This window comes from Triturus cristatus, chromosome 2_2, assembly GCF_964204655.1.
Source record: "Triturus cristatus chromosome 2_2, aTriCri1.1, whole genome shotgun sequence".
Lineage (NCBI taxonomy): Eukaryota > Metazoa > Chordata > Amphibia > Caudata > Salamandridae > Triturus > Triturus cristatus.
The window spans coordinates 329,859,754-329,874,530 of record NC_140582.1 but is presented as its reverse complement, the minus strand read 5'-3'; the positions used below and the strand labels follow the sequence as shown (position 1 = coordinate 329,874,530).

The following is a 14,777-nucleotide window of genomic DNA, read 5'->3' as shown; positions in this document are numbered from 1 at the left end:
ACTGTCAGGCGGGGCAGCGGAAAAATGAGCCTTGGTTCCGGGAGCGGCCCACTGTTATCTGGGGCCGCTCTCGCGCAAAGAATGCCCCCAGAACGTTGGGAGCCTCACGGGCTCAACAAAACAATGGGCACCTTCGTTGGAGCCTCTCAGGGGCTCTAGGATCAATTATGGCCCGCGTTGGAGTGCCACTCGAGCACACTCCGAGCAATGCAACGAAAGAACTGCCCCCTCAGTGCAGCAGCCTGCACCTGCGGCGCTGCTGGGGGGGGGGGAAGAGGGGCCGAACAGGCAGAATCTTCCACCGCGTGGAGCCCCACTCACCTGGGACTCCCGCGTTGCTTCTGGTTCTCTCGGCTGCTCCCGGGTCTCAGCAGGCGGCGGACACGGAGCATACCACGCTCCGACCTCTCCGGGACACCGGGGCTCTCTCAGCTCACGAGGGCCCCGGGCAGACCTGCTAGCTTCTTTCCTTGGCGGGCCTCGGGGTGTCTGCGGGGCTCCCTACACACCGGGAGCACCGCTGGGGATAGACGCAGCCCTCGGGGTCCCTCAGCTTCCCGGCCGGAAGCCCCGCCCACGTCTCTTCAAGACTTGCCTGACTTCCTGTTGGCCGCGGCTCGGGCCGCTGCGGTGATTTCTCCTGCCGTAAGAGGGGTGGGCTCCCTCGAGATAATAACAACAATATCCCGCGGGGTGGGCACCCGCTTACAGCCTCAGCAATGTCCCTGGCAGGGTGGGCACCTGCCAGGAGACCCTAGAATCGGCAGAAAACGGGGCAAACGCCGGGTGGGCACCGGCTGGCAAAAATAAAGCGCTCCTAGCGCTATCAATGAAAAAAAAACGCTCCCAGGCTGCAGGTCAAAGAACAGCGCTTCCAGGTGCTTTGGGGAGCATACAATAAAAAGCGCAAGTCCAGCAGAGTTCTTCCCTGCATGCAGCAGGGCAGGGGGGGGGCAAGGCTGGACCCAGAGCCAGCTCACTGGGCCTCCAGGCAGGGAGGTAGTCCAGGTGGCGGTCCTCTGGTCCAGCAGCAGCAGCAGCCCCCCTCAGGTAAGATCCTGGCAGAGAACAGTTTCTGTGGGGACACAGCCCCATTTTTATACAGACAAACCCTTTGTTCTGGGTTCAGGGTGAGGGGGAAAACCAGTCGCAGCTGGTTGGGGAGCACCCTTGATGTGCTCAGCCCCTCACTCTATTCATTGGCAGGGCTAGGGTCGTCAGTCGCACCACAGGGGGCGGGGCCAGCATTGTGTTTGGAAAACCCTGTCCTATTCAGGACCCAGGTGGACTCCTCCCACCCATCTAGCTGATGATCTCCCCATTCACCACTGGGTGACTCATCCTGACACTGGGGAATCCCTAGCCCGTCACATGACACGACCAGCCAATCACGCGACAGACACACTGCACACAGAAGTGCCCACTTCTAGAAGTGGCACTTCCACACTAGGTACATACACGCCGCACACATCATCGCGCAGCATTCACTCCCACGAGTCCGCACATACCAAACTCGGGCCTGCACACCCCACGCATCAGGAACTACTAGGGACACATACATTCCCCATGCATTCCTATGGGAGGGCAGGCCTATCTCACCTCATGCACTCAGAGCACGCACGCACTTTACCCTGGGACACAGGGAAAGTGCGCAGAAACCAACCAATCACCACACCAAGTCACCAGTAAAAATCAAAAAAGTTCAGGGGTGAACCTGCCAGAAGGGCCAAGTCCAACAGCGGGGAAGAGACATCATTTTGAACAGCGCGGCCCGGCCCAGGAGGGAAAGCGGCAGCCGCCGCCAACCCGCCACATCCCGCCGCAAGCGCGTCAATGGAGGGAGCAGGTTTCTCTCATACCGAACAATCGGATCGGCGGAGATATAGATCCCTAGATACAAAAAGCCATCCCGGGCGATCTGGATCGAACAATTCCGCGGGAGAACAGGGACGTCTCCATACAGGGCATACAGGTACGACTTACCCCAGTTAATGGTGAGACCCGAGTTCCTACCAAAAGAGGCCAAAACGTCACAGACTACTATGAGAGACTTCCTAGGGGAGGTGAGGTATAGCAAAATGTCGTCGACATAAAGAGAGATGCGGTCCTCATGATCTGGTGACCATCGGATCCCCCTTATGTCCGGGTGCCATCTTATCCATGCCGCCAGCGGTTCAAGGGCAAGAGCAAACAACAACAGCGACAGGGGACAACCCTGCCTGGTGCCCCTCCCCAGCTCGAACGGACAGGACGCCCTACCATTGACCGCGACTTTGGCCAAGGGTCCTTCATATAGTAATCTCACCCAGCCAACAAAGCCAGGCCCAAAGCCGAATTTTGCAAGTGCCGCCCACAGATATGCCCACTCTACCGTGTCAAAGGCCATCGTGGCGTCAAGTGCAGCCACAACGGTCGACTCCTGCAGCGTCCCCGTCCGCGCGAGCACGCCGTGGATGCGCCGAAGGTTCAACGCAGTGTTACGATGCGGGATGAAACCGGATTGGTCCGGGTGGATCAGGTCCCCAATCACCCTAATCACGCGGTTGGCCAGTATTTTAGCAAGGATTTTCGGCTCGGCATTAAGTAGCGAAATCGGCCTATAGGAGCTGCATTTATTCCTGGGCTTGCCGTCTTTGTGTATGACCACAATTGTCGCCAGACGTTGGTCAAAGGGAAGGCATCCCATTTCTCGCGCCTCCACAAACATAGCTCGCAGATGCGGAGCAATCTTGTCCGGACGGAGTTTATAGAACTCAATTGGCAGACCGTTCGGGCCCGAGGCCTTGCCCGGGCGCAGTGAACGGATAGCACCCGCGACTTCGTCAGCTGTGATGTCACCATCCAAATCGTCCCTGTCTATATCAGAGAGGCAAGGCAGAGCCAGATCGCGCAGAAGCTCACACGAGTCCTCAACCGGCCTGTCCGATACCGAGTGTCAGGAAGGCCAAACGGAAACTCTCCACGGAGGCAGAATGAAGATAGTTCCCAATGCCCTCCTCCCGGAGCTCACTGCGTTAATTCAGCTGCTCCAGGCAGGGGGAAAGGGGAGTTGGACAGAGAAAGAGACACTCGAGCTGGCCTGGCTCCCTCCTCAGTCTTCAGCGGGATTTCAGGGAGACCTAATGCACAGAGGGAGACAGAATGCCTTTCAATACCTTCTCTACCTACTTAACATTTCAAGTTCATTGCTCTCTCTTTTTCTAAGCCTTTCTCCTACCAGATCTTTTGCTTGAGTATTGCCTCTCTTTATATTTTTCGATGTTGTTCTGTTCACGGCTTTCTATTGACCTGTATATAGCACAGAAATACACTAGGTTACTCTTCACTTACTTCCTTCAGAGTTCCACCTTATCATTACTCTCCTACTCTTTCTTACCAGACTTTGGTCTTAGCCGATTGGACAGTTTTCAATGTTGTTTGGATAACCTGTGATTCTTTCTTCCGCTACCAGTCTTAGCTGCTTGGAAGGATGGTTGCAGTGAAGTCTTGAGGCTCCCTTGCTCTTTAGGAAACGCGCAAAAAGGGACAGGGAAGGATAGACAGGAAAAGGGAAAGTTCAAGGAAAAGCGCTGAGGGCGGGAAAGGGAGACGGAGCTTGAGGGGAAGCAGGTGAAGCAAGTTCTGCGAAGTGGAAAATAAACTGGACAACTGTCTCTCCGATTCTGCTACTCGAGACACTGAATGTACACTCTCACCGTAACTGCTGCCTGACTCCAGGTGGACCCCTTGCTCAACGGTAAGCCTACCGAAGGACGAAGAACCCTGGAGATACGGACGCTACTCTGGAACTCTGGAACTCTGGTATCTCTTCTTCTCTCTCACTCAGGCTTTGAGTTTTCAATCCTCTCGGAGATGTATTTCCAAACACTTACTAATGTTCTGTGAAGACAACTGTCTTTCCAAGTATCAAGAGTTCTTTTGTGAGGAGCGTGAGTTAAAGCTCCCTCACACGACTATGGTCAAATTGAAGTGCGCAGCACGACGCGCTTCGTGAGGAGACGAAATCTCGTGATCCCGCGAGACTTCAAATGTAATGGGCTAGTCAGGTAAACTCGGCGGCCATCTTTGAACGAGGTCCCAAGCTCTAAATACTTGTCCAAAAATTGCAGAGGGAGGGCTTAACCCAAACTCGATGCAGTCCTAACGAACTGCGCGGCGTGATTGTAGCATTTAGCCCCATCCTGACAGTACCCCCTCTCAAAGACCGATCCATCGGTCTTGGTTTCAGGGGATGTTGTGCATGAAATCGTCTAATTAGTTTAGGAGCATGTACATTCTTTGCAGGTTCCCATGACCTTTCCTCAGGACCAAACCCCTTCCAATCCACTAAATAATGTAGAGTTCCTTTGCTCCTCTTGGAATCTAGCACTCCCTTTACCTCATATTCTAAATGTTTGTCAACCCTCACTGGGGGGGGAGGCCTGTTTAGTCTGAGGTTAGGAGCTGTCTTCTTTAGAAGGGATACGTGAAACACTGGATGAATTCCTAACTGAGCAGGTAATTTCAATTTGACAGTGACCGGACCTTGAATTTGTTCGATGATAAAGGGACCTATGAAGCGAGGTTGGAACTTCCTATTTCCCTTTAACCTAAGATGCCTTGAAGATAACCATACTGACTCTCCAACTTGATACTGTGGTGTCTTCCTTCTGTGTTTGTCTGCCTGTTTCTTGTAGCCTGCCTTAGCCTGTTGTAAGTTGGATTCTGCAGATTTACGTGCCCTACTCAGATCTGTGAATAAATCATTGACTGCTGGAACTCCAAAATCTCCCTGGTTACTAAAGGGATTAGGATGTAACCCAGAGTTTAAATAAAAGGGAGAATACCCTGTGGAAGCATGTTTGGCATTGTTATGTGCAAACTCAGCCATCCATAGTAAATCTGGCCAGTCACCTCCCTGATCTAAGAGAAACAGACGCAAATACTGTTCAAGCTCTTGGTTCACTCGCTCAGTCTGACCATCGGTCTCAGGGTGATAGCTAGTAGATAGTCTGACCTCCACTCCCATTCCCTTCATGAACGCCTTCCAAAAGTGTGACACAAATTGGGGTCCCCGATCTGAAATCACTAACTTGGGAACTCCATGGACCCTTACGATGTTTTCCCTGAAAAGACGAGCTAATTCAGAAGCTGAAGGGATCCCTTTGACTGGAATGAAGTGACTCATCTTGGTGAAAGTGTCTACAATTACTAAGATGGTGTTGTAACCCTTACTCAGTGGGAGGTCTACTATTAAGTCTAATGTGACGGTGTGCCAAGGGTGCGGTGGTGTGGGCAAAGGCTGTAACAACCCCTGTGGTGCCTGCCTGCTAGCCTTTCCCCGGGCACAGATCTCACAAGACTCTACATATCTCTTTATTTGAGAATTCATATTCGGCCACCAAAAGTATCTCTGGACCAGATCAATGGTCTTCATAGCTCCCTTGTGGCCAGCCAACGGCTGATCATGGCAGTCTTTCAAAACTTGTTCTTGGATCTCCTTGGTAGGAAGGTATAAAGCCCCGTCTTGATAGGGCAAGGAATTAATGACTTGCCGACCCTCTTCTTGACTTGCCCACTCGGCCATCTCGGCTTCAGACATTAGCTCCCGGATTGTTTCTTGATAATGGGCTTCAGAAATGGAACACACAATCTTGGATTCAGGAATTATGGGTTGCGGAGTCACAGAATGTTCGGTGTCTTCGGTTTGAATCCGGGACAAGGCATCCGCCTTCCCATTCTTGTTTCCTGGTCGATAAGTTATCACAAAATCAAAATCCGCGAAGTATAGAGACCATCGTAGTTGACGGGGAGTTAACGTTCTTGCAGATCTTAGAAATTGAAGGTTTTTGTGGTCTGTAAACACTGTAACGGTGTGTCTGGCACCTAACAAATGATGTCTCCATTCGACAAAGGCGTCTTTCACAGCCAGCAACTCCTTTTCAGCGATGGTGTAGTTTACTTCAGCTGAATTCAGTTTCCGAGAATGATAGGCCACTGGATGTAGTTGCCCAGTTGACTTGTGTCGTTGAGACAAAATCCCACCAATTGCTTGATCAGAAGCATCAGCTTCCACAAAGAAAGGTTCTGTAGGGTCTGCATGAAGCAGGATGGGAGCAGTGGTGAAGCTCGTCTTAAGAAACTCAAAAGCTTGTTCAGCCTCCTCTGTCCAGTGGAACTTCACACCTTTCTTCAGCAATCTGGTAATTGGAATGATCTTCTGCGAGAATCCCTGGATGAATCGCCGATAGAAATTAGCGAATCCTAAGAATCTCTGAATCTCTTTCACATCCTTTGGTGACGGCCAGTCAACCACCGCTTGCACCTTCTTTGCTTCCATGGTGATTCCTCCTGGAGATAATACGAAACCTAGGAATTCCACAGTTTGCACATTAAAGGCGCATTTCTCCAGTTTTACAAAAAGTTGATGCTTGCGCAATCTCTCCAAGACTGCCTTTACATGATTTGAATGTTCTCTTGGGTCAGTGGAGTATATCAAGATGTCATCCAAATAAATCACTGCGATCCGATCCACCAAATCTCCCATAATGTCGTTGATGAAATGTTGGAAGGCTGCTGGAGCGTTGCACAAGCCAAAAGGCATGACTTGATACTCAAATAATCCGTACTTCGTCCTAAAAGCAGTCTTCCATTCATGGCCTTCTTTCATTCGGATGAGATGATAGGCCCCACGAAGATCCAATTTCGTGAATATCTTAGCGTCCTTTATCTGATCTAGGAGAACTGAAATTAGAGGCAAAGGGTAGCGGTTCTTGACCGTTACCCGATTGATTGCACGATAATCAATGCAGGTTCTCAGAGACCCCTCTTTCTTCGGAATAAAAAATAGTGGCGAAGACACTGGGGACTGTGATGGTCGAATAAATCCGTTGGCCAAGTAACGATCTAGGTATTCTTTCAGATAGCAGTTCTCCGCTTCAGTTAACGCATAAACCCTACTGCAAGGTAATGCTGCCCCAGGTTCCAGATCGATGGTGCAGTCGTAGGAACGATGTGGAGGGAGTTTCTCGGCCTCCTGTTCACTGAAGACTTCTTGGAATTCTTGATACTCCGCTGGAATTTTCATGGTGTTTATTACTCCAATAGACTCTCCACTAAAAGACAGCAAGGTGGCCAAAGATGGTTCGGGAGACTCGCTCTCAGAGGAAAAGCAATGGTCAGCACAATAGACGGAATCCATCTCGATGGTTCGATCTTCCCAATCGATGGTAGGATTATGCAGGGTCAGCCAAGGAAGTCCCAAAATTATCTGAAATTGCGGGGCATCAATCAGGTTGAACTGTAAGATCTCGCTATGTCCATTGGACTGAATCAATTCCACCATTTCGGTGTGATGGGTGATCGGACCCGATGAGAGGTTAGTACCATCAACAGCCCGAACTGACTCCTTCCGCTCCTTACGCATCGCCTGGATTCCCATCTTCTTGGCAAATTTGATATCGCAAAAATTGCCAGTGGCACCTGAATCAATCATAATTGTCACTCCTTGCCGCTCTTGCCTCCCAAATCTTAATTTCATCTGTAAGGTTAAATGTGGCGCCCGAGTCTGAAGAGTGTTCGAAATTTGGTGATCACTTGGAGTCTGATTTTTCTCCTTCGCCATCTGAGCGACTCCGCCTACAGATGGTTTTGGGAGTTTCCCGGATTTGGGGTCTTCGGCCTCTTCGGACACTCTCTCACAAAATGCCCAGATCCTCCACAATACATGCATAGTTTCTTCAGCCTTCTTTGATCCTTCTCCTCCTTACTCAAAGGGCCACGAACAGACCCAATTTGCATTGGTTCACTTTCTACCGTTCCACCAGTTGACTTATTGGGTTCTGTCTTCATTCGGTCAAAGCGGGGATAATTCCAGCGAAAGTCCTTCGTCTTCCTTTCGCCCCTTCTCTCTGCGCTGCGAAAATCGATTTCAAGAACTAAATCTACCAGCTCTGAGAATTCGACAGGTCGCTTGGGAATCTGTGCTAAGGTATCTTTGATGTCATCACGTAGGCCTCGATAAAACAAAGCTGATCTCTTCTCCTCTGGCCAATTGGTCTCCACCAATAGTTTATTGAACTGGGTTAAGTAGGAGATAAGATCCTTATTACCTTGGCGCAGTTCTAAGAGTTCATTATCTGTAGCTTGGGATACTCGACGTCTGTCAAAGATTCTGAGGAATTCTGTCTTGAACTGTTCTAAATTATATAAAAAAGGATCGTCCCGAGATACTAATGGCATGGCCCAATTTGCAGCATCCCCTCCCAAATAGGATAAAATAAAGGCCACTCGTGATTGAGCATCTGGGAATAAATTGGCCCGACACATAAAATGTAAGGAACATTGGGTGAGGAACAGCTGCGCCTTCTGAGGGTCTCCACAATATCTTTCGGGGGGGGCCAAAGGAATGATAGGGGACACGGAGTGTACAACCTGTGCTACAGTGCGTGGATCTTGTTTTGTTTGTGCATCACTAGGAAAGGTTTGAGCGGAGGTTCCCCCTGAGGATATCTCACTAACTCTCTGGGACAATAACAGTGTCTCCTGTCTAGAAGCCATAACCTCCTGCCTTAAACTCTTATTTTCATCACTTAGGGTGCCTAATTCCCTCTGAATCCCCTCCAACATATCCCCTAAGGCCTTTAAACTGAACCCCTCCGCCATTCTGCCCAGGTGAAGGAAACTCGTGGGCACTTCAATCTGTCAGGAAGGCCAAACGGAAACTCTCCACGGAGGCAGAATGAAGATAGTTCCCAATGCCCTCCTCCCGGAGCTCACTGCGTTAATTCAGCTGCTCCAGGCAGGGGGAAAGGGGAGTTGGACAGAGAAAGAGACACTCGAGCTGGCCTGGCTCCCTCCTCAGTCTTCAGCGGGATTTCAGGGAGACCTAATGCACAGAGGGAGACAGAATGCCTTTCAATACCTTCTCTACCTACTTAACATTTCAAGTTCATTGCTCTCTCTTTTTCTAAGCCTTTCTCCTACCAGATCTTTTGCTTGAGTATTGCCTCTCTTTATATTTTTCGATGTTGTTCTGTTCACGGCTTTCTATTGACCTGTATATAGCACAGAAATACACTAGGTTACTCTTCACTTACTTCCTTCAGAGTTCCACCTTATCATTACTCTCCTACTCTTTCTTACCAGACTTTGGTCTTAGCCGATTGGACAGTTTTCAATGTTGTTTGGATAACCTGTGATTCTTTCTTCCGCTACCAGTCTTAGCTGCTTGGAAGGATGGTTGCAGTGAAGTCTTGAGGCTCCCTTGCTCTTTAGGAAACGCGCAAAAAGGGACAGGGAAGGATAGACAGGAAAAGGGAAAGTTCAAGGAAAAGCGCTGAGGGCGGGAAAGGGAGACGGAGCTTGAGGGGAAGCAGGTGAAGCAAGTTCTGCGAAGTGGAAAATAAACTGGACAACTGTCTCTCCGATTCTGCTACTCGAGACACTGAATGTACACTCTCACCGTAACTGCTGCCTGACTCCAGGTGGACCCCTTGCTCAACGGTAAGCCTACCGAAGGACGAAGAACCCTGGAGATACGGACGCTACTCTGGAACTCTGGAACTCTGGTATCTCTTCTTCTCTCTCACTCAGGCTTTGAGTTTTCAATCCTCTCGGAGATGTATTTCCAAACACTTACTAATGTTCTGTGAAGACAACTGTCTTTCCAAGTATCAAGAGTTCTTTTGTGAGGAGCGTGAGTTAAAGCTCCCTCACACGACTATGGTCAAATTGAAGTGCGCAGCACGACGCGCTTCGTGAGGAGACGAAATCTCGTGATCCCGCGAGACTTCAAATGTAATGGGCTAGTCAGGTAAACTCGGCGGCCATCTTTGAACGAGGTCCCAAGCTCTAAATACTTGTCCAAAAATTGCAGAGGGAGGGCTTAACCCAAACTCGATGCAGTCCTAACGAACTGCGCGGCGTGATTGTAGCATTTAGCCCCATCCTGACACCGAGGTGTAGACCGTACGGAAATAATCAGCGAAGCACTGAACTATGCCATCCGGCTCAGTAACACTAACGCCACCCTCTGTAACAAGTTCTGGCACAACACGGTTAGCCCGCTCTTTTTTTATCCAGCCACGCTATTAATTTCCCGGCCTTGTCCCCAACATCGTACAGTCACCCCTGCTGCTCCCTACTCAGGGCTTTGGCCGCGTCCGTCACCAGGGCCTTATACTCCGACTGCTTAAGGCTCAATTTGTGCAGCGTTGTTTCCAGAACTTCCCCCTCCAAGGCCAACTCTAGAGCCGCTATCTCCGCCTCGAGCTGTACAACCTCCGCATCCCTCCGACGCTTGGCCGCCGTTATCAAGGAAAGGGCCTCTCCCCTCAGCACAGTTTTGAACGCTTCCCACAAGGACACCGCAGACGCGACCGAGCCTAGGTTTTCCTGGAAGTAGCGATCGACCGCCTTCAGTACAGCGCTACGAGTCCTAGGGTCACGGAGATACCAGGGGTTAATCGGGGCCACCCTACCTCCCATCTCTCGACCAACATCCATACAGATCCACACCGGCGAATGGTCCGAAATACCCCTAGCCATGTGCCTAGCCTCAGACACAAAGGAGGCGTGTGCAGCCAAAGTAAGTACATAATCAATTCTGGAGAGACTGCCGTGCGCCCCTGAGTGAAAGGTGTATTGTCGCTGAGTGGGATGCAGCAGTCTCCAACAGTCAACCAGACCAAGAGTATCCACGAAATCCGTAAGCCATTTCTGCGCCCCCCCAGTGCTCCTAGGTGGGTGTCTATCAAGCAATCCGGAGCCAACCGCATTAAAATCTCCACCCACCACCAACATCCCTTCTGGAAGATCCAGCAGAGCCCTCCCCTGGTCCTCAAACGTGGAGGGCTGCAGCCCAGGAGGGACATACACAGAGACCAGGACCAGCGTCCTGCCCTCCCACCTCCCCGCCACAGCCGCAAATCGCCCCCTTTCATCAACAGTGGTGGAATCAACCTCAAACGGCAGTGAGGCCCTGACAAGTATTTCAGCCCCTCTGGAGCCCGAGGAGAACCCCGAGTGCGCGACAAATTTATAGCCCTTCCTGTTGAGCGCGTAGCACATGTTGCCTATCAAGTGCGTCTCTTGCAGTAGAACTATATCAGGGGAACATCACTTCAAGAATTGCAGAACGATCCCTCGCTTAATGCGATCCCCTAAGCCATTAACATTCCAACTGAGTACCTTTAAGCCCCTACCCCCCATCCCGAAATGTAAGGAGACCGCCACCCCCCCCCGAAGAACCGCACTTGAGCTACAGAAGCTTGCATCACTACGCCTTGCAAAACAAAAACCAACAACAACCATCCCAACAGTCCCAGTCCACCCCCCACCCTGCACCCCTGCGTAAGCTTGAAAAGCCCCCCCAACTTGCAGTGTGCCTGTCGCCCTATTCTAAGACTAATCTACAAAAAGAAACCCAGAGGAGGAGAAAGCTCCCTTCATACCCCCGCCACCCCCCGGGTTACTACACTCCCAGAGAAACCAAAAACTGCGAGTCACTGTCCGGGGCAAAGTCAAAATAATCTTGCACCAGAGTCCTCATTCCTGATCCACACCACCACCTTCTGCTCCACCAGCATGCTCCCCGCCGGCCCGTCGCTGGGGCAATGTGTCCAGCCATTCTCCCGCCATGTCCGGTGAATCAAAAAAGAAAGTCCGCTCTTCATACACCACGCGCAGTCTGGCCGGGAAGAGCATGGCGTACTTCAATTCCATCCCTCTAAGCCTTCTCTTAACCGCCAGGAAGCTCTGCCTCTGCTTCTGCACCGCCTGAGTAAAGTCGGGGTAAAAGTTCACAGTGGTGTTCTGGAAGGCCGTCGGGCCGGACACTCTTGATGCTTGTAGAATGGCGTCCCGGTCCCTGACATTAAAGATCCTTGCGACAATCGGTCTCGGAGGGGCCCCCACCTTGGGCCTCCCACCAGGGACTCTGTGGGCCCGTTCAACAGTAAAGAACTTACTGAGGCCTTTGGGCGCCAGATGGTTAACCACCAAGTCCTCCACGAACAGGTCCACAGACTGTTCCTCCGAGTTTTCCGGGACCCCAATAATGCGCACGTTATTGCGCCGTGCCCGGCCTTCAAAGTCCTCCAACCGTCGGGCAAAGAGGTCGTTCGCGGACCTCAAGTTGCGGACTTCCAGCTGCAGGTCGGAGACATCCCCCAGGAGGCCAGAAGTTTTAAGGTCCAGGGATTGAACCCGTTCATTGGTTTTCCCCAGGTCTGCCCGAATCAAGTTAACGTCGATCGAGATGGTGTCCACTTTGTGTGCCAAGGTATCGAATTGCCGCCCGATAGAGGCCTGCATCCCCTCGATGGCACCCATAACGTCCTGGAGGGTTGGTTCCGTAGCGGGGGGTAGACCGTCCTTCAGGGCTTCCAGTGGCCGACCCGAGCCGCCCGGCGACTCCTTCTGATGGGCATAACGGTCCATGTTGTTGGTTTGGGTGTACCCTCCCCGCCTGGTGCTCTTGGGCTTCTGTTTTTCGGCTTCCGATTTGGTTGACATCGTGATCCGCAGCCGAGAGCAATACCCTTGCCCATCCAGAGAAAACAGTGCGACAAATGGCCGGCGCGGCGCACTCCCAAGCCAGGGCGCGATGAAATCAGGAAAGTGAAAGTGAAAGTGATGACACCGTCCTTCCGATGGCTCGCCCCACACTCAGCCGCTGTTGTTCAATTAGTGTTCGGGCACCGTGCCAGCGCAAGCCCCGGGCATCTTCCGGGGAGCAGGCCGCGACCTTCCGTGTGGCACAACTTCGGCGTCCGGTGGGCGATTTCAGTCCGGACAGCGACAATCACCTCAGCAACGGTTCGCCTTCAATATTCCGGGTGTGAAAGACAGGATTTGTCACAGGATATTTGCCGGAGGGAGCGCGGGTCTCAGGAGCTCCGGGCTCACGCGGCCATCTTGGTCACGCGCTAGGCTCCTCCAAGCTGTCAAAGTCATTTCTTGTGAAGTTGATGTGCGTAACAAAACCGGGCTTTCTTTGCCGACATTACCCCATTTGTTCCCCCATTTGGACTACTAGATGCTGGTTTTCGACTCTGACAGTGCACTGAAGCCTGCTAACCAGGCTCCAGTGCTAGTGCTCACTCCCTAAAAGTGATGTGTAATTGGCATCCCCGATTGACAGAGACCATAACTCCCTTGTAAGTGGTACTGTGGTACCCAGGGCATGGGTGGTAAAGGGGTACTCAGGGCCTGCAGCACTGGTTGTGCCACTCTGAGTGATCCAGATAAACAGATCTGCCACTGCAGACTGTAGGAACAATTTTCATTCCTTTATTTTGACTTTGTCCTCACAATGTGTGACAGGGTCACAACACTGCTCTTAAGTATATGTCAGTCACCCTTAAAGAAGGTCTCTTGTCCCAGGAGACAGGGTGCAGTATATTAAGAGCGCAGACATGTAAGTGCAAACGTATATATGTCTCTATAGTGGCTTTACCATTAAAGTACACTATAAGTGATAGGCAGTCCATAGGATACATGGGACTTGCACCCAGGCATTCTCGGGTTGCTAGTTCCATTATGGTAACGCCTAAATATGTAGAGTTTGTTATAAAAAAACATGCCTTCTCGCCTCTGAATCTGGTGCCAAGGGATGGTTGGCATGCACCCAGGTGGCTACCTATTGGCTGCCCACCTGGTTCCCCTAGCTGACGTGCTTTAGCTGGCAAGCCCAGGTTTTCCCACCCCACATGCCACCAAGACAGGTTTCTGACCTCCTGCCAGGCAGTGTGAGCATTCCCAGGAATCAGAACAAAGACTTGGGAAGGAAGGAGGTCAAACCTCCTAAGTGGGCTATTGAGGTGACACATTAGAGCGGTGAGTTTCAAAGGCTGCACTGCTTCTGATATGCATCTGGGCTGTCCCCCTAAGGAGGACACATTCCTTTCACTTGCCCCAGGCATGCTTGGACCCTGGCAAGGCAGGAAATTAGGTTTGCAGGAGGTGCACACCTCCAGGGTGAGCAGCCTGATCTGTATATCGAAAGTTAACCTCTGCCATCTTCAGAAGGGCAGAAAGAGTGGCTGCTGGGTAGAAAAGGTGACTCATGCCACCGGATGGTGTCACCTCAGGGGCAGACTAACTGCATGAACTAGCTTCTATTGGCTACTAGGTCCCACACCCCTAGCAATCCTAAATCTAGGATTAAAGGGACCCCCCCCCCCCACCGACACCAGAACCTCAAATCTGAAACATCTACTTCAAAGAAGGACCAAGAGGAGACCTGTGTCAGATCCAATAACACTGTGCCCACCAGCAAAAAGCAAACAAGGAATATTGTTTCCCTGATGCAACAGACTCGTCCTTGGCTAAAACTCAACACTCCTGAAGTGAGGGGCCCCCTGTGGAAGCCAGAAGTACCCTAAGACTCCTGGATTGGTGGGATCAGCCCCCTGCAAAGTGTAGGGAAAACGATGCTCTGTATGTAAAGAATCGCTGGCCATCGTGCCCTCAGGGGGATCGTCCAAAAGTAAAAGCTTAAGTGAATTCTGGAAATTGTGGTCTGGCTTTCACCAAAGTTTCAAGCTGCTACCGCACTCCCCTGGACCACAAGACGTCGAAGTTCCTTTTCTTTACTTTTATTGCTAAAGGGCACTTCACAATACGTGTGACCAATGTCAGCAACGACCGCGCTCTAGTATATTTGCATCCCCTTTTTGGTGGAATGGTCCCTATGGTAAAAGCAGCTTGGGCACGACTCCCGTTTAAAGACCATTGACAGCCAGGACAACCACTGCACCCGGACTCCAGGGGCCAAGAACAATTTAACTGGCTGT

The 14,777-nt window shown here is 51.3% G+C and overlaps 1 protein-coding gene across 2 annotated transcripts in view; it reads right to left on the bottom strand.

The window, feature by feature from the left end:
* TBCK (TBC1 domain containing kinase) overlaps nucleotides 1-14,777 on the bottom strand; it is a 1,508,203-nt gene that overhangs the window by 1,417,821 nt on the left and 75,605 nt on the right. The window lies entirely within an intron of this gene.